General features: G+C 36.5%; 1 protein-coding gene across 12 annotated transcripts in view; it reads right to left on the bottom strand.

Moving 5' to 3' along the window:
- DIAPH2 (diaphanous related formin 2) overlaps positions 1-20,680 on the bottom strand; it is a 981,259-nt gene that overhangs the window by 445,280 nt on the left and 515,299 nt on the right. The window lies entirely within an intron of this gene.

The following is a 20,680-nucleotide window of genomic DNA, read 5'->3' as shown; positions in this document are numbered from 1 at the left end:
CTTTCTGAAGACCCCGCTAAGGAATACTTTATTCCTTCCTTTGCTATGTTCCTTCACTATAAACATTTCAACACAGTACTTTCTTCCAGTCAGTATGAGCTCTTCCAAGTGAAGAAACCCTGTTTCACTAATATTTATTATCCCCAGTACCTAGGAGCATCATAGTACATACCTAGGGAGGCAATCAATGTTTCTGAATGAAGATTTTTCTCCACACAAATTCCCACCTGTGCAGGCCATAGAACGATTCTTCTAAATTAAACTATACTCTTGTTCTGTTTGCATGTGTACACATATGCACACACACACACATACATTCATACACATAGAGATATTGACCACAAAGCCCAGACTTTTTCAGGACACCGTATCTGTTGTGAGTTATATGAGAGGGAATGCCAGAACAAAGTCACAACGTCCCCTTGGGAAATGAAGCACTAAACATTTATAAGGGGAGACAGGTTAGAAGCAAAGCAATTATGAATGTAGAAGTACATTTGATGATTCCGTGTGGGCTGGACACTAGGGATCAGAGACAAACAATAAATGGGATCAGAGATAAACAATAAATAGTACTTTCAAAGCCCCAAAAGCCTAGCACTTACAAGAAAACACAGTTATACAGAAAGGGGATGACATAGAAGAGTAATTTTGTAGAAAGTGTCAAGGACTGATATATCTAAAATGAGAATGAGTACATGAAAAAAAAAAAGGCAAAGAAAGGACAAATTTAAGACACTCTGTGAAGACAGACAAGATTAAGCCACTGAAAAGAAATACCTGGGATGATGGAAAGGGAAAGATCAGACTGCAAAAGTTTTAAATTTGGGTGATTAAAAGAATGGTTGTACTGGAAACAGAACTGCCATATGACCCAGCAATCCCACTGCTGGGCATACACAACAAGGAAACCAGAACTGAAAGAGACACGTGTACCCCAATGTTCATCGCAGCACTGTTTACAATAGCTAGGACATGGAAGCAACCTAGATGTCCATCAGCAGACAAATGGATAAGAAAGCTGTGGTACATATCTACAATGGAATATTATTCAGCTATTAAAAAGAATGCATTTGAATTAGTTCTAATGAAGAGGATGAAATCGGAGCCTATTATACAGAGTGAAGTATGTCAGAAAGAAAAACACCAATACAGTATATTAACGCAGATATATGGAATTTAGAAAGATGGTAATGATGACCCTATATGCAAGACAGCAAAAGAGACACAGATGTAAAGAACAGACTGTTGGACTCTGTGGGAGAAGGCGAGGGTGGGATGATTTGAGAGAATAGCTTTGAAACATGTATATTATCATATGTGAAATAGATTGCTAGTCCCAGTTCGATGCATGAGATAGGGTGCTCGGGGCTGGTGCACTGGGTTGACCCTGAGGGATGGGATGGGGAGGGAGAGTCATGATGGGGAACGCATGTACACCTATAGCTGATACATGTGAATGTATGGCAAAAACCACCACAATATTTTAAAGTAATTAGCCTCCAATTAAAATTTTTTTAAAAGAGAAAAAAATAAAGGATGGTTGTATTGAGAAAGTGGTAACTCTCTAGAGTAAGCTGGCTTTGAGACGGAGGTAGCAGTTTGTTTTTTAAACATTAAGTGGTAGCTATGTGGAGCTAATCTATGGAAGGTGGTTATGGCCATTCCATTCTTTCTGCTTCATTTTATCCTATATAATAATGCTTCTTAACCATCCATATGACCATGCCACTCTCTTCCTTCAAAAAAATAATGGTTCTCTACAGCTCATATAAAGAGGTTCACATTTCTAATCAGAATAGTTATCAAGCACAGACTTTGGATTCAGACAGTACTAGGTTAAAACCTTCACTCTATATACCATTCACTACTTCTGTGACCTTGGGCAAGTGACCTAAATACTCTATGTCTCAGCTTTCTGATCCATAAAATAGGCATTAGATAAGACTTGTAGAATTTAATAAGATAGTCTATTATCATGACCAGGATCACCATCTAGATCAGAAGTGATAAGAATCTACTTTAGCTTCCCATCTTCATACAGAGTAAGTCATTCAGTTCAGTTCAGTTCAGTCGCTCAGTCGTGTCCGACTCTTTGTGACCCCATGAATCGCAGCATGCCAGGCCTCCCTGTCCATCACCAACTCCCGGAGTTCACTGAGACTCACGTCCATCGAGTCAATGATGCCATCCAGCCATCTCATCCCCTGTCGTCCCCTTCTCCTCCTGCCCCCAATCCCTCCCAGCATCAGAGTCCTTTCCAAGGAGTCAACTCTTTGCATGAGGTGGCCAAAGTACTGGAGTTTCAGCTTTAGCATCATTCCTTCCAAAGAAATCCCAGGGCTGAACTTCTTCAGAATAGACTGGGTGGATCTCCTTGCAGTCCAAGGGACTCTCAGGAGTCTTCTCCAACACCACAGTTCAAAAGCATCAATTCTTCGGTGCTCAGCCTTCTTCACAGTCCAACTCTCACCTCCATACATGACCACTGGAAAAACCATAGCCTTGATTAGACGGACCTTTGTTGGCAAAGTAATGTCTCTGCTTTCGAATATGCTATCTAGGTTGGTCCTAAGTTTCCTTCCAAGGAGTAAGTATCTTTTAATTTCATGGCTGCAGTCACCATCTGCAGTGATTTTGGAGCCCAAAAAAATAAAGTCTGACACTGTTTCCACTGTTTCCCCATCTATTTCCCATGAAGTGATGGGGCCAGATGCCATGATCTTCGTTTTCTGAATGTTGAGCTTTAAGCCAACCTTTTCACTCTCCACTTTCACTTTCATCAAGAGGCTTTTTAGTTCCTCGTCACTTTCTGCCATAAGGGTGGTGTCATCTGCATATCTGAGGTTATTGATATTTCTCCCAGCAATCTTGATTCCAGCTTTTGTTTCTTTCGGTCCAGCGTTTCTCATGATGTACTCTGCATATAAGTTAAATAAACAGGGTAACAATATACAGCCTTGATGTACTCCTTTTCCTATTTGGAACCAGTCTGTTATGCCCCGCCCAGTTCTAACTGTTGCTTCCTGACCTGCATACAGATTTCTCAAGAGGCAGATCAGGTGGTCTGGTATTCCCATCTCTTTCAGAATTTTCCACAGTTTATTGTGATCCACAGAGTCAAAGGCTTTGGCATAGTCAATAAAGCAGAAATAGATGTTTTTCTGGAACTCTCTTGCTTTTTTGATGATCCAGCGGATGTTGGCAATTTGATCTCTGGTTCCTCTGCCTTTTCTAAAACCAGCTTGAACATCAGGAAGTTCACGGTTCACATATTGCTGAAGCCTGGCTTGGAGAATTTTGAGCATTACTTTACTAGCGTGTGAGATGAGAGCAATTGTGCTGTAGTTTGAGCATTATGGTAAGTCATTACCATAACCTAAAAGTCCCTCTGTGACCTGGACCACTGTCACCACTGAGATCTTATCTCTAGCTATCATCCCTCACCAGCCCCCTTGAGCCATGCTTGACCTCCATTCTGTTGCTCCTTGAATTTAACAGGCATGTGTCTCACTCAGAGCCTGTGCATGCACTTTTTCTCTGCCTGGAAGTTTTCACTTTTATTCACCAGCATGGCTAGCTCCTTCTCATCTTTCAAGATCTATACTCAAAAGTCACTTTCTCATTATGTTCTTTTCTAGTTACTCTATCAAAAATTGCAATCTACTCTCAAAACATCTCTTACGTCTCTCCCTCTTATATTTTTCTCCATAGCAATCACCACAAATATACTCCTACTTATATTTTTATTATCTGTCTCTCTCTGGTACAATGACAGCTATACAAGTAGAGGGCATTTTTTGGTCTGCTTTGTTCACTTTTATATACTCAGTACCTAGAACAATGGCTGGCACATAACAGGCACTTAATATATATTTACTGAATGCATGAATGGGTGAAGTTTTCCATTCATTTTCTTATGTTCTTCTTGACCTAAAATGCCTTATTCCTTCATCATGTGGTAGTAGCCTATACCCCCTTTAAGGGGGATGAGAACCAACATTTCTAACCTATCTATCATGTGCCTATGGGCCAGGTACTTTGTTAAGTGTTTCAAATGTGTCATCTTTTGTTTAAAAAATCATGAAATAATTCAATTATTAACAAGCCCATTTTATAGGTAAGGAACCAGGTTTAGAGTGCTTATGTAACTTGACCTTGGTCAAGAGTTGGTGCCAGAATACAACATGGTAACTTATGAAAATTGGGTGTCTATCACATTCTGGAATGAATTAAGCATCAAGAGTGATAAAGGCGATGGGACTGGGGGACAGGGTCATTCAAGGAGAGCAGTGCTAATGATCCTCTCTGAACTTTCCTGAACAGAATTAATAAATTTTGTTTTTATTTTTCTCATAGTGATTTATATAAACTCTAGTTAAAGGATTTATTCCACAATATATCATTTTGTTTACACAAGGAGTCTCACCTATCAAACTGTGAACTACTTAAGAAAGAAGAAAAAATAAAATTTTGTTCAGTAAATGTTTGTTGAATGAATAAATGCTACAGAGAGCTCAAAGATAATGAGAACTGACTTGATGATTAGAGAAATCTTCCATAACCTTCATGTACAGTTTCAATACATTGCCAGTGGTGTAAACTTAAAAAGACTAGATAGCCAGAAAGAGAAGGCAACATGTAAGGTAATTTATTAAAAATATTGATTATGGGTAACAAATAGCTAGATAATAGAGGGGGCAGCAGAGCTGGCAGCTGGAAAATGGTGAAACTAGTAACAAAGATTATAATGATTGTTCATCCTCAATAAATTCAACATAATTAAGGCTGTGGGGATTAGGCAACGGAAGAAATAAACATTAAAAATCATGAGAAAGGAAAATGGATAGGCATTGGTTATTTCACTCATTCTCAAACCATGGCCTGAACCAAGAGATTCAACATCACCTATGAACTTGATTGAAATGCAAAAATGAGGGCCATGCATGAAACTGACTAAATCAGAAACTAGAAGGGTAGGGGTCCATCAATATATGTTTTAATATATTGGCCAAAAAATCCTGATAGTACCTCCAGATGATTGAGGCATGCTAAAGTTTGAGAACCACTAGTCCTCTTAGAAGGAAATTTCTAGACAAGATCTTTGCCAGGGCCCTCTCATAATTACTTCCACATATAAAAAGTTGAAATGCCAACATAACTCCAAAGCTTACTGTTAATTTAAAACTAGAGAGAAATTGTCTAGCAATCTGTGACATCTGAAGGACACAATCACTCAGAATATTCTTGATTAATTTATATTAAAAATGAGACTGATTAGTATCAGAATTTACCATCTACTCATCTAAGAACTGATGACCCAAACAGTATGTCCAAAGATGTGAAGATTGTAAATATACTATTCATAAGTCTTTAAAACTCTCCCTCATCCTTCACCTAAAAGTGTATTGAAAATACAGCTACATGATGCTGTAGTGTGTCTTATCATCCCTGTATTATCAGGGTGATGGGTTAGACAACCCAGAAGATCCTTCATGCCTTCCAACTGTAATTCAAGCTACAAAACTCACTTATTGGCAAATCTGAATTACTGTTGAAATATTTGCTCAAGAATTTTGGATTAGAGTAACAAATTTCAATGCAAGACATCAGGTTTCAATGCTTTCCATAAAAAGTCTTGCCTTATGAATTTATTTCACCAGTTCTAATTTCTAGGCTAATGTGTGCTGGGTCTAAGTAAACAAATGCCATGATATATTTAAGCAGGTTTAAAAATATTAAAACTTCAATGTGATGGAATATAAAAATACAACAAAGTAGTGAATATATAACAGAAAAGAAGCAGACTCATAGATCTAGAGAATAAACTAATGGTTATCAGTGGGGAGGGCGAAGGGCACAACACGGGTAAGGGGACCGAGAGGTACAAACTATTATGTATAAAATAAGCTACAAAGATATATTATACAACAGGGGGAATATAGCAAATATTTTAAAATAACTATAAATGGAGTATAACCTTTAAAAATTGTGAATCAGTATATAGTAATCCTGGAACTTATATAATATCATGTATATCAACTATACTTGAATAGAAAAAGAAAAAACTTCAATGTGAGATAAAAGTTCATGTCTCTAGACTATATCAGAAGGAAAGCCTTTCTAGACTGCCTGCTCCCTTTTCCCCTAGTGTTTATACAAATGGCTACAATGAAACTCAGCAACTTATGAACAGATCCTTTACTCAGGAAAACTCAGAAATGCCTAATCCCTCTGCATCAAGGAAAGAGCTCTGACAGATAGCAACACAACAGGACCCACATTTATATTGAACTGTCCTTGGAAAGGGAGAAGGCAATGGCAACCCACTCCAGTACTCTTGCCTGGAAAATCCCATGGAAGGAGGAGCCTGGTAGGCTGCAGTCCATGGGGCCCTGAAGAGTCAGACACGACTGAGCGACTTCACTTTCACTTTTCACTTTCATGCATTGGAGAAGGAAATGGATGTAGGGAAAAGCAGTGAAGGAATCTGGTAGAATCATTGGCATAAACCCAGCTAGACTACCAATATGATCAGATCATTCAACTTCATTTCTTTTAGCAGAAATGTTCCCTCATCATGGCTTCTTTTTCCCTATTATATTTTATATTCATGGAACAGTTAATATTTAAGCAATCATGAATGCTCCAGTGCATATATCAAAACAACTGCTATTGCGTGCCAGTCTTGGTACAGCACATGAATTCTAATGTTTGTCTCCTTTATCTAAGCAAAATTAAGTTCTGTGCTCTCTGCCAAGGGTTGTTTACAAATTATTGCTTTCTTCAATACCACCACACGCTGCAATAACATTGAGAAAGATAATGTATTTTTAAGGATTCCAATTACCATAAAGATATTATCTCTGTAGCAACGACCAGACAAGTTTCATACATGCTTTCCTGGCTTTATTTCTAACTCTCATCCCAAATGCTTTCCTGGTGCTACATGACCAGGGCTGACACTAATTCAGCCAAATGTAATATACAGTAGAAAGATGTCTTAATTCTTTATGGAAATGTGACTGTCCTTTTTTCTTTTACAATGGTATTTCAAAGAAAAAGGGAACAGATAATATCAATTATGGTAATGTCAAGCAATTTAAAAGTTTTACACTTGTTTGCTTCATTTATAGCAGCAGTCTGTGAAAGGAGAGCTTAAACTTGAAAACTATGATAACATTAAATGGCATAAAGACTCATCTCAATTGCCACCTTCTGGCCCAGCAGGGCAGTGGTGATGTCAGTTTCCAAGAGAAGACACATTTTGCTTTCCTGTTCTTCCTGCTCCACCTCTCGGCATTTTTCCTTCTATCCCTACTTACTTATTCAAGGAGAATGCTCTGCATATGCATTAGCCTGAAGTAGTCAGCACCAGTGGCAAATCAACAACCATTTGTCCTCATTTGAGGCAAGACCAGAAAGAATTAATGAATCATGTCTATACTTTAAAAACTAAAGCTGTTCTGGCACTTTCAAGTGCTCTTAATCAACCTGCCTATAGGTTTACCAAATAGAAGTTCTTCTGAGAATTGTTTGAACAAAAATCAAGGTATTCTAAATTAGTATAGAAATACTTTACAAACACGAATATCCCTAAGGTCTTCAATGGTTTCCTCTCAGAAATGGTTTAAGCGTTTAACTACAACTTGCAACTTTTATTGTCTTGAGAATTTTACTTAACAAAACTGTTTTATATGCATGAGGTTTGAAAATAAGTGAAGGAATTTTGGATTTGTTCATTTTATGTTTTTCCTGTACATCACCACCACCAAATAGGTATATATAACTGATATTGCTATCTATATATGGTGTAAATAAATGACTTTTGGAGGTGTGACATTAGTGGCTTGAAAAACAACTATTTAACCTATTTAAGAACAACTTTTAAGGCCTAAGTTATGCAATATTGCCAAATTATAATTAGAATCTGTGCAACCACTGTTTAGGGATGAGTTACATAATTAGCTATCCCCAATCGTTCATTTTCATGACTGTATACTATTTCACCACATGAATATACTTTAGGTATAGTCTCATGTTGGAGAAGGCAATGGAATCCCCTCTAGTACTTTTGCCTGGAAAATCCCATGGACGGAGGGGCCTGGTAGGCTGCAGTCCATGGGGTCGCTAGAGTCGGACATGACTGAGTGACTTCACTTTCACTTTTCACTTTCATGCACTGGAGGAGGAAATGGCAACCCACTCCAGTGTTCTTGCCTGGAGAATCCCAGGGACGGGGGAGACTGGTGGGCTGCCGTCTATGGGGTCACACAGAGTCGGACACGACTGAAGCGACTTAGCAGCAGCAGCAGCATAGTCTCATGTTGATCATTTCTGTTATCTAGTTTCCATTCTTAGAGGGGTGAGGGAGTCATTATTACTGATATTCTTATAGATAATGCTGTTGTGAATAGTATTTTGTTATAATACACATAAAATTTACCATTTTAACCATTTTTAAGTGTACAGTTAAGTGGTGTTAAGTACATTCAACATTGTTATGCAACCATAACCAATGTCCACCTCCAGAACTTTTTCCCATGCTGATATTCTGCACCCATTAAACAATAATTCCTCATTCTTCTTTCTGTTCTACCTGCTAGCAACCACTACTCTGCTTTCTGTCTCTGTGAATTTGTCTGTTATATACCTCAATTAAGTGGGATTATCAATATTTGTCCTAATGTGTCTGGCTTATCACACTTAGCATAATGTCTTCAAGATTCATCCATGTTGTAGGATATACCAGATCTCCTTTTTGTAAAGGTTGAATAATAGCCCATTGTATGTATATAGCATATTTTATTTATTCATTCATCTGTCAGTGGACACTTGGGTTGTTCCCACCTTTGGCCATTGTGAAAAATGATACTATGAATAATCAGTATGCAAATATATGTTCGGGTCTCTGCTTTCAATTCTTTTATGTTTACATACAGAAGTGGAATGTGGCATCATACGGTAATTCCATGTTTAACTTTTTTAGTAACTACCATACTGTCCAACAGGGGCTATTATCATACAAGCCATTTTACATTCACACAAGCCATTGTACAAATGTTCCAGTTCCTCTGTTTCCCTGCTAATGTGCTTGTTTTCTGTTTGTTTGTTTGTTTGTTTTTTAAGATAGTAGCTATCCTAATGGATATGAAGTGGTATTTCATTATAGTTTTGATTCAGATTTCCCTAATGATTAATGATGTTGAGCATATTTTCATGTGCTGATTGGCCATTTTCTTTAGAAAAATGTCTATTATTCTTTTGCCCATTTTTGAATTAGGTTGCTTGTGTTTGCTGTTGTTCAGTTGTAGGAGTTAATGCTTTATCAGATATATGATTTACAAATACTTTCATCCATTCTGCGGGTTATCTTTCTACTCTATTGACACTGATTATTCTTGTACAAGTCTCCAGAGTCCTTATGTAAGAGCTTATTTAGAGAATATACTAGGAGTGACATTTATGGTTATGGTATCTTCAACATTTCTAAATCATAAGAAACTGTTTTCCAAAACAGAGGTAACAAATCATACTCTCATCAATAGTTCCCCTTGACACACATTCTTATTCATTCATAGTATTATCAGAATTTAAAATTTTTTGCCCATCTAATGGATATGAAATGATAGCTCATTGTGATTTAATTTAATTTTAGGTATGAATATAAAATGGGCTTCCCTGGTAGCTCAGCTGGTAAAGAATCCACCTGAAATATGGGAGACCCTGGTTCAATTCCTGGGTCAGGAAGATACCCTGGAGAGGGGATAGGCTACCCAACTTCAGTATTCTTGGGCTTCCCTGGTGGCTCAGATGGTAAAAAATCTGCCTGCAATACGGGAGACCTGGGTTTGATCCCTGGGTTGGGAAGATCCCCTGGAGAAGGGCATGGCAACCCACTCCAGGATTCTTGCCTGGAGAATCACCATGGACAGAGGAGCCTGGCAGGCTGTAGTCCATTGGATCACAAGGAGTTGGACAGGACTGAGTGACTAAGCACAGTAGCACAGCACAAGAATGTAAAATGGTACAGATAACTTGGAAAACTGTATCTTTTAAACTTAAACCTTACTTTCTATAAGATATAACACTCCCAGTCCTAGGTATTTACCCAAGATAAAGGAAATTTCTGTCTTGTACATGAATATTAAGAGCAGTATTATTTGTAATAGACAAAAATTAGAAACAACCCAAATTCCCATCAATGAATTGAAATGTGGTGGAATATTATTCAGTAACAGAAATGAACTACTGATACATGTCACAACAATATGCTAAGTGAAAGCCACACCAATGCAAAGTAACAGAAAAGATTACATTACTGAATGATTTCATTTATATGAAATTGTAGAAAAAGTTAAAACTATAGTGACAGAAGGCAAAGAAGTAGTCGCCTGGAGCTGGGAGTAGGGATTGACTGCAAAGGGGCATGACCAAACACAGGTTGTTAGAACTGTTTCATGTCTTGACTACAGTGAAGGTTACACAGCTGTATACAAACAACAAAATTCATCAGACTGTATTAAAAAATGAGTAAATCTGAGAGTATGTCAATTATACTTTGGTAAATTACTTTAAAATTTACCAGTTAAGTTCAAATCTCTTAAGTGTGAACACATTTTACTTCTGAAATAATTAACGCAACAAACAAAAGTCCTAAGGAGATTCTTTGAGAAATTGACAAGTACCCAGGCCTTTCTTATATATTTCGTGAAACCTGAAACTTGTAAAATGAATGGAATAAATCAGGCTGTGACTGATGTAAAATCCTTAGAATCTTCATCAGCATCAGTCCCTAAATTTCTGAATAGCTTACAATGCTTTACAACTTCCCTCAACACAGGTTTCAAAGTCAAATATTCTATTTAATTTAAAGTATCTAAAAAGCCATTTGGAATTAAGAAATACACACTACTATATATATAATAGACCATCAAGGATCTACTGTATAGCACAGGGAACTATAGTCAATATTTTCTAATAATATATATGGGAAAATAATCTAAAAATGAATATACAAATATATATATATAACTGAATCACTTTTTGCATACACCTAAACCTAATAACATTGTAAATCAACTATATTTCAATTAAATTAAAAAAATAATTTAAGTATATAGCTATTTGCTTGAATTTTAAAAACTGAGTTCTTTCTAAATTTTCAACCTCAGCATACATTTATATTTTCTTCCCCTTAGTTGCTTGGATTTCAAAGAGAGATCCTTCATACAAAGCATTAAATGGTGACTTTCTTCAGTCTTATGTATCCGAAAAACCTCATGACTATCTCTTATTAAAAGAAACATTACTTAATTTTTTCTCCAATTACTGAATAAGGAAGGGTACAGACAGATAACAGTCATACAGTAGACCATTATATTACTGTTTTTGAATAGGTACTGATTGTGCCCAAAATTTTAAATAATAGTAACAATTATAAAAGCAATTAGAAACTTATGAACAGCTGTTTTAAAGATGTTCCTTCTGTAGCATAAAAGGGAAGAGAATGCCGATTAAAAAAAGAAGAAATAAAAAGAAAAAAATGAATGACAATTCTTGGTGCTTGTCCCCATGACAGAAGGGAGGAATGCAATATCTAAGCTTTGGTTTGTAGGAGAGAAGTAAAGCACATGTTGTAAATGAGGCTGGCATTGTGCTTTTTGTTTCTAAAGAAGAGGGGCAGTTTTACGGTATTGGCTATCACATAAAAGAGTACTTCATTATCTTGTGGTTAGTTAACCACTAATTATAGCAACACAGCTTATTTTATATGTGTGCTATTATATAAAAGTCATCTCTTCCTTCTCTTCACCCCATTTCTCCCTATTTTCCTCCCTGTCTCTTGTTTTAGTATTATAATGTGCTGTACTTGGCAACCAGCTCATTAGTATGTTTTATTTCTCTTTATCCCTGCAAAGCATCTAGCACAGGGTTCCACAGAAAATAATTAATAATGTGGCCAGCTTGCTGTCCAAATACTAGCTAAAAATATTGCTTGTCCTTGTTTAGTCTCTAAGTCCTGTCCGACTCTTTTGTGACCCCCATGGACTATAGTCAACCAGGCTCCTCTGTGCATGGGGATTCTCCAAGCAAGAATACTGGAGTGGGTTTCCATGCCTTCCTCCAGGGGGTGTTCCCAACCCAGGGATCAAAACTTTGTCTCCTGCATTGGCAGGCAGATTCTTTACCAATGAGACACCAGGGAAGCCCCCAAAGTATTTATATATGTGTGTGTGCGTGTGTGTGTGTGTGTGTGTGTGTGTGTGTGTATTTCTTAGATTTCCTAAAATTATCATAGGAATACATGGATGTTCAGAGTTTTATTTGAATATTAACTGCTTATAAACCCCCTTCCATGGACAGCAGCCCTCCTTTGTAAAGTTCTGCCGTGCCCCCATTAGTACGGTTTCATTGCAGGGAAATTCGTTTGTAAGATAATCACTCACATTCAGTCACAGTAGTCACATATTCTGAAAAAAATCTCATACAGGGTCGAAATCCCCTTTGAACAGAGCTTTTATAGGGTAAAAAAGCATTTGTTTTCAAACTTTCTAATTATATTCACTAAATGCTGTTCATGTTGTCAACTTTTCCCCACTGTGAGAATTACAAAATCAGTCATAAGATTAAACTCAGAAAATGACTACAGCAATTCACAGAATACTAAGCCAGCTGGGTTCACTTAAATCCTCTATAGAAACAGCCTCTGTGGCAAACCTAGTAAGATCTATAGCTAGTCCCATAAATCATCATTTATTTGGTCTGCTCCAGTGCTGAAATTATTTATTGCCAACTGATATATGGGAGACTCATCAAGAACCAAAAAATAAAAATAAAAAAGTTTTTTTGTAAAGTAGCAAATTATTGATCTCTGCCAGTCACACTACCTAATAGAAGAGTTAACTATAGCCATTATTGTTTAGTCACAATGACTTCAAGGAGTATCTTTATGGCACAGTATTAAGTTGATTGTTTATTTCACATCAGTGCAAGAGGATACAATTTTTAAAATGAAAGAAAATAAAGATGCATTCATTGTTTTTATTTTCTTGAAATGAGTCTGTATTTAACGAGTCATAAAGCCATAAACAAGTCCCCTTTTGGAAACAAATTTTACCCCTCACTACACTTCTATATACAAATTTATATTGCTTGCTTTTAAAATAATTATTATTGGCAGAATATAAGGAGTATAATGTGGCAACTCTCACTTTGCATTTTTAAAGCTCTTTACAAGTTTGTCAGTTTACATGTAAGAAGAAATATTTAACCGGATTCTATTTTTCTCTGATCATCCGATTCTGAAAAACACCCTGAAACTTTCTCACTCCTTCATTCCCTCTCTCTTATTTTATCTCTCAATCTCTTCAACATACACACACACACACACACACTTCTTAGTTTGGTCTGGCTTTTAACTTCTTTTTCTCAGTCCTCTTACTAATAGAAAACTTTCAAAAATTGAAATATTTTTCCTATCAAAAAGATCATATGTTTCCATAAGGGGGTATAGTAAATAGGCATAGCTAGTTCACAAGGCAAGTGTAAATGTATATACTATATATCCTCATATTACCCTTCATAACAAGTTATCTGGACATATGGGATGCAGATTTAATGGTAACAGAAGTTAAAACCAGGGATAGAAGCATAGGTGTCACAATATTAAGAATTATACTTAAAGATCTTGGTGTGTGTGTGTGTTTTGAGAAAAGAACATTTTCAGATATACAAGCAAAATAGAAAAAAAAAAGTATTCAGAAAAAAGAAAATGTTTTCAAAGCAGTCAATATTGAAAAGGAATAATAATCATTTGCATTAGACAAATTGCATTTTTAAACTACTATTCTTCAGAGAATTTAATAAACTGAAAATTGGGGGATATAATGAAGTTTTCACACACCCTAAACTATAGTGTTGTAAATGTGATAATATCTAAACAGATGCAATCAAATTCTGAGAAAACAAACAACTGTTACATTTAAAGTATTACCTAATTTGCAGCAATGAATTTACATTAATGAATATTTCAACTTAAAGAAAAACCTTTAAATAAACTCATGGGAATGCTATATTTTTAGAGCAAAGTATGAGAATAAAAGTGTGAGTTTGTTTCTTTTCATTAGAGCTCAAGGTTTCAAAAAAGGTATTCCAACTATACCAATTTGAAGAAGTACATCTACAAAACTGGTTAATCCCTGTGCATAATGTGATCATATACTTTTACCCCTGCTGATACAGCAGGTAGTCTTTTTTCTCACCTCGATTCTATACAGTAGGCTACAGAAAATAAGATGCAAAGCAACTCCACATTAACATAAATCAGGAAAATGCTGTAACCATTTGGAAAAATTGAGATATCTATCTTAGAAATAAAGACACTAGGTACCCTGCATCTTGGAGAAGGCATTGGCACCCCACTCCAGTACTCTTGCCTGGAAAATCCCATGGACGGAGGAGCCTGGTAGGCTGCAGTCCATGTGGTCACTAAGAGTCGGACATGACTGAGTGACTTCACTTTTACTTTTCAGTTTCATGCATTGGAGAAGGAAAAGGCAACCCACACCAGTGTTCTTGCCTGGAGAATCCCAGGAACGGAGGAGCCTGGTGGGCTGCCATCTATGGGGTCGCACAGTTGGACATGACTGAAGCAACTTAGCAGCAGCAGCAGCAGCAGATACCCTGCATCTTGGGCTTCCCCAATGGCTCAGCAGGTAAAGAATCCACCTGATATGCAGGGGACACAGGAGACGTGGGTTCCATTCCTGGGTCAGGAAGATCCCCTGGAGGAGGGCATAACAACCCACTCCAGGATACGTGCCTGGAGAATCACCATGTACAGAGAATCCTGGAGGGTCACAGAGTCAGACATGACTGAGTACGCATGCACCCTCCATCTTAGAAGTGGGAAGACAGGAGATTTTCACACTGAAGGACAATCTTTGAAGCACATCGCAGTGTGTTCATGGGATTACAAAATACAGGAGATGTGCTCATATTTTTCCAACCATTAGGGGGCTGTATTTTTAAAGTGAAGCTCAGAAGTAGCCTGTGTTTTGCTCAGATTTGCATGAAAGGCATTGGAGGCAAGAACTCTGGATTGGATTTCTGAGCTGGTATCCACACATCTTGATTACTGGAGAAATAAGGTGACTGAAGCAATCTTTTAGTATTACATTTGCACATGTGTACAATGTGTCCACTGCTGCTGCTAAGTCGCTTCAGTCATGTCTGACTCTGTATGACTCCATAGACGGCAGCCCACCAGGCTCCTCCGTCCCTGGGATTCTCCAGGCAAGAATACTGGAGTGAGTTGCCATTTCCTTCTCCAATGCATGCATGCATGCTAAGTTGTTACAGTCTTGTTGAACTTTGAACGACCCTATGGACAGTAGCCCACCAGGCTCCTCTGTCCATGGGATTCTCCAGACAAGAATATTGGAATGGGTTGCCATTTCCTTCTCCAGTACAAGTCCACATGCACTGATTAAGAGTATGTGCTTGAAGACATATTATGAATAACATATGGGAATTAAAACAGCTTATGGAGAATTGTTTCTTCAAACAAATAAATTTTTTTTTAATTTTATTTTATTTTTAAACTTTACACAATTGTATTAGTTTTGCCAAATAGAGTTCTATAAATTTAAACATTTCAGCACTTACTGACAATATCAAAACTTGCTCTTTGAAAATTCACAAATTTGGGTGTATTGATTGTTGTGAAGAGCTACAGGAAGCAAAACCATTGACACAGTTACAGAAATTGAATCTTAACTGTCACCATGGACATAGTCAACAAGGGTTCAACATTCATTTTTTTTATTGAGTGGTTCTCAAAGACAAGAGCCCATTAACCACAGTACAATACAAAACAAAGGATTTAAATAAAGTTCATATATAGCTTTTATTATGTTGAGGTATGTTCCTTCTATTCTTGCTTTCTGAAGAGTTTTTATCATAAATGGATGTTGAATTTTGTCAAAGGCTTTCTCTGCATCTATTGAGATAATCATATGGCTTTTATTTTTCAATTTGTTAATGTGGTGTATTACATTGATTGATTAGCAGATACTGAAGAATCCTTGTATCCCTGGGATAAAGAATAAAATAAAAGCTATATGTGACAAACCGACAGCAAACATTATCCTCAATGGTGAAAAACTGAAAGCATTTCCCCTAAAGTCAGGAACAAGACAAGGGTGCCCACTTTCACCACTACTATTCAACATAGTTTTGGAAATTTTGGCCACAGCCATAAGAGAAGAAAAAGAAATAAAAGGAATCCAAATTGGAAAAGAAGAAGTAAAACTCTCACTGTTTGCAGATGACATGATCCTCTACATACATAGAAAACCCTAAAGACTCCACCAGAAAATTAGTAGATATAATCAATGAAGTTGCAGGATATAAAATCAACACACAGAAATCCCTTGCATTCCTATACACTAATAATGAGAAAACAGAAAGAGAAATTAAGGAAACAATTCCATTCACCATTGCAACAAAAAGACTAAAATACTTAGGAATATATCTACCTAAAGAAACAAAAGACCTATATATAAAAAACTATAAAATACTGGTGAAAGAAAACAAAGAGGACACTAATAGATGGAGAAATATACCATGTTCATGGATCAGAAGAATCAATATAGTGAAAATGAGTATACTACCCAAAGCAATCTATAGATTCAGTGCAATCCCTGTTAAGCTACCAATGGTATTTTTCACAGAGCTAGAACAAATAATTTCACAATTTGTATGGAAATACAAAAAACCGCAAATAGCCAAAACAATCTTGAGAAAGAAGAATGGAACTGGAGGAATCAACCTGCCTGACTTCAGGCTCTACTACAAAGCCACAGTCATCAAGACAGTATGGTACTGGCATAGAGACAGAAATATAGATCAATGGAACAAAATAGAAAGCCCAGAGATAAATCCATGCGCCTATGGACACCTTATCTTTGACAAAGGTGGCAAGAATATACAATGGAGAAAAGACAACCTCTTTAACAAGTGGTGCTGGGAAAACTGATCAACCACTTGTAAAAGAATGAAACTAGAACACTTTCTAACACCATACACAATAATAAACTCAAAATGGATTAAAGATCTAAATGTAAGACCAGAAATTATAAAACTGCTAGAGGAGAACATAGGCAAAACACTCTCCGACATAAATCACAGCAGGACCCTCTATAACCCACCTCCCAGAATATTGGAAATAAAAGCAAAAATAAACAAATGGGACCTAATTAAAATTAAAAGCTTCTGCACAATAAAGGAACGTATAAGCAAGGTGAAAAGACAGCCTTCAGAATGGGAGAAAATAATAGCAAATGAAGCAACTGACAAACAACTAATCTCAAAAATATACAAGCAACTCCTGCAGCTCAATTTCAGAAAAATAAACGACCCAATCAAAAAATGGGCCAAAGAACTAAATAGACATTTCTCCAAAGAAGACATACAGATGGCTAGCAAACACATGAAAAGATGCTTAACATCACTCATTATCAGAGAAATGCAAATCAAAACCACAATGAAGTACCATTTCATGCCAGTCAGAATGGCTGCGATACAAAAGTCTAAAAGCAATAAATTCTGGAGAGGGTGTGGAGAAAAGGGAACCCTCTTATACTGTTGGTGGGAATGCAAACTAGTACAGCCACTATGGAGAACAGTGTGGAGAGTCCTTAAAAAACTGGAAATAGAACTGTCATACGACCCAGCAATCCCACTGCTGGGCATACACACTGAGGAAACCAGAATTGAAAGAGACACATGTACCCCAATGTTCATTGAAGCACTGTTTATAATAGCCAGGACATGGAAGCAACCTAGATGCCCATCAGCAGATGAATTGATAAGAAAGCAGTGGTACATATACACAATGGAGTATTACTCAGCCATTAAAAAGAATATATTTGAATCAGTTCTAATGAGGTGGATGAAACTGGAACCTATTATACAGAGTGAACTAAGCCAGAAAGAAAAACACCAATACAGTATACTCACACATATATATGGAATTTAGAAAGATGGTACCAATAACCCTGTATGTGAGATAGCAAAAGAGACACAGATATATAGAATAGTCTTTTGGACTCTGTGGGAGAGGGAGAGGGTGGGATGATTTGGGAGAATGGCATTGAAACATGTATAATATCATATAAGAAATGAATTGCCAGTCCAGGTTCAATGCAGGATACAGGATACTTGGGGCTGGTGCACTGGGATGACCCAGAGGGATGGTATGGGGAGGGAGGTGGGAGGGGGGTTCAGGATGGGGAACACGTGTACACCCGTGACGGATTCATGTTGAGATATGGCAAAACCAATGCAATAATATAAAGTAATTAGCCTCAAATTAAAATAAATAAATTTAAATTAAAAAAAAATAAAAAATAAATAAATAAAGGTCAACCATCAAATAAGCTGAACAAAGGAAATCATTTAAAATTAAGAATGATATCCTGTCCTTACCTCATTCTATGGTACTTAGTTATTTCAGAGGTCAAGAATGGTGAATGGTCTTGCTTCAATGTAACATAATGAGCCACAGACAAACCCTTAACCTGAGATGTTTGTGTCTACTGGTCATGAGTTATGAACAAATAATACAATATATCACTGTATTATGTGGTGACATTTTAAAATGCAAAATAACATGAGTCACCTCCTCTGTGTGTTGCTGTAGCTTTGGATCTTGTATCACTAATTATAACCCATGAATCATATAGATCATTAACTGAAAAGTCTTTGTTGCAAGAGCCCACTGAAGGAAAGTTAAAAGGACCCAGAGGGAAAAAAAAGAAAGCTTGGTAAGAGCACCTAACATTCCATCCAACTCTGTTCTTGATAGAGAATATAATCTTCCCTTACATGGAATTGTTCCAAGACAAATGCCTTCCTCAACGTCATTTTCTTCTCAGTAAATTATCAGTCACATCTCCCCCAAACCCAAATAATGCCAAAACTGTCTTATAGGAAAAAGCATAGCTGAGTAAACCAAAAGACATCATCTAATTCTAAAAAAAAAAATACCTTGGGCCACTGAAATACTTTGAGTCCCAGGAAAAGTGGGATTCTAACCTCACCTCCAATACTGAGTGATCCTGGGTAAGCTGTCTCTCTGGAGAACAGATGTTCATTTGTAGAAAATATGTATTGAGGAAAGCAGCCAACCCTGCCTACACAAAACTGATATAGTATGACAGCCTATACATACAAAGAAAGTGACTGCTCTATAATTATTCAGATTACCAGGTGCCATTTTATTACAATTATATAAGTACTACTTCCTGGATACATTATAATATCTTAGAGGAATTCTATTAATATTCCTACAATGACTTCTATTTCAATTTGAATAATAAAAAAGAAAGATTTCTCATTTTACAATCTACAGGAGAGGCAAGAAAATCTACATTTTCAGTACTCTGTAAGGGGCAGAGTTGGTTCTGTAATTCTTCCTTGAAATGAGCCATGTATAACTAAACATTCTGTTACAATACAGTGAGAGGGCAGTGTGTTGCAAGGTTTTGAACACAGAAAACCTAGATTTAAACCCAAATTTGGACATTTACTAGCTTTTTTATCTTGTAAAAAATTACATAACCTTACTGGGCTGTCACATGTGCATTCATGCTCATTCATGTCCAACTCTTTGCGATGCATGGACTGCAGCCCGCCAGGCTCCTCTATCCATGGGATTCTGCTTGTAAGAATACTGGAAAAGGTTGCCATTTTTTCCTCTAGGGGATCTTCTGAACCCAAGTATCGAACCCGAGTCTCCTCTGTCTCCTGCATTGCAGGCGGATGCTTTATCACTGAGCTGTTTCCTAATCTACAGAATCGGATTAATAATAATAAATTTCTCTGAATCACAAGGGATATATCTAAACTGTAAAAACACAGGCAACCAACTGCATAGACTACTGACCAGGATTTACTGATCTTTACTAGGGCGCCTTTCAGTATATCTTATGGTTATTTTCAACAGTATCTTTGGTTTTAAATTAATAGTGCAATATTTATTTTATAACGCATGTTTGAGGGTGAATTTTTGGTTTATATTGATATGAACCAGTATACTTTTATATTTTTGCAAATAAACCATAGTTAAATGTTATAGTTATACATATAATAGTTTTGATGGTAAAAATACACTCTTTATATCTGTGAAAAACTAAATGCGCTCACTTAAAAAATGCTAATACTTATGTTGAGCTCTCATGACAAATCCTTTTATTTAATTAAATTGCATACCTTTCATTCAAAAGTAATTTTTATACAATAGACTGGGGATAAAATTTAGAATAAAATAGTAACTACCCTGCATGAGTTCTGCATCTTTACAGAGAAAGAGAGATCAAATAAAAAAGTACAGTAAAGTAAGTAAATAGTCCTATAATAATTATCTTCACAATGTGTAATGGGAACCAGAGAAGAAGAGCTAAACGGTAAAAACTAGATAACCAGATGAAGAAGAGTAGCAAACGACATTATAAAAATATGAAAGGCAAACTGTTCTAGTTACATGTTTAAAACAAAAACAAAAAAAAAAAAAAAAAAAACAAAGGTGAGAGAGAGAAAAATAAATAAAATATAATCAGGAGGCCAAGATGCTACCTCTATTTTCTTTTTTTTTTTTAATTTATTTTTTAATTGA

Source organism: Bubalus kerabau, chromosome X (assembly GCF_029407905.1).
Source record: "Bubalus kerabau isolate K-KA32 ecotype Philippines breed swamp buffalo chromosome X, PCC_UOA_SB_1v2, whole genome shotgun sequence".
NCBI lineage: Eukaryota > Metazoa > Chordata > Mammalia > Artiodactyla > Bovidae > Bubalus > Bubalus kerabau.
The sequence above is the reverse complement of the archived record's forward strand: the minus strand, read 5'-3'. Positions and strand labels throughout refer to the sequence as shown.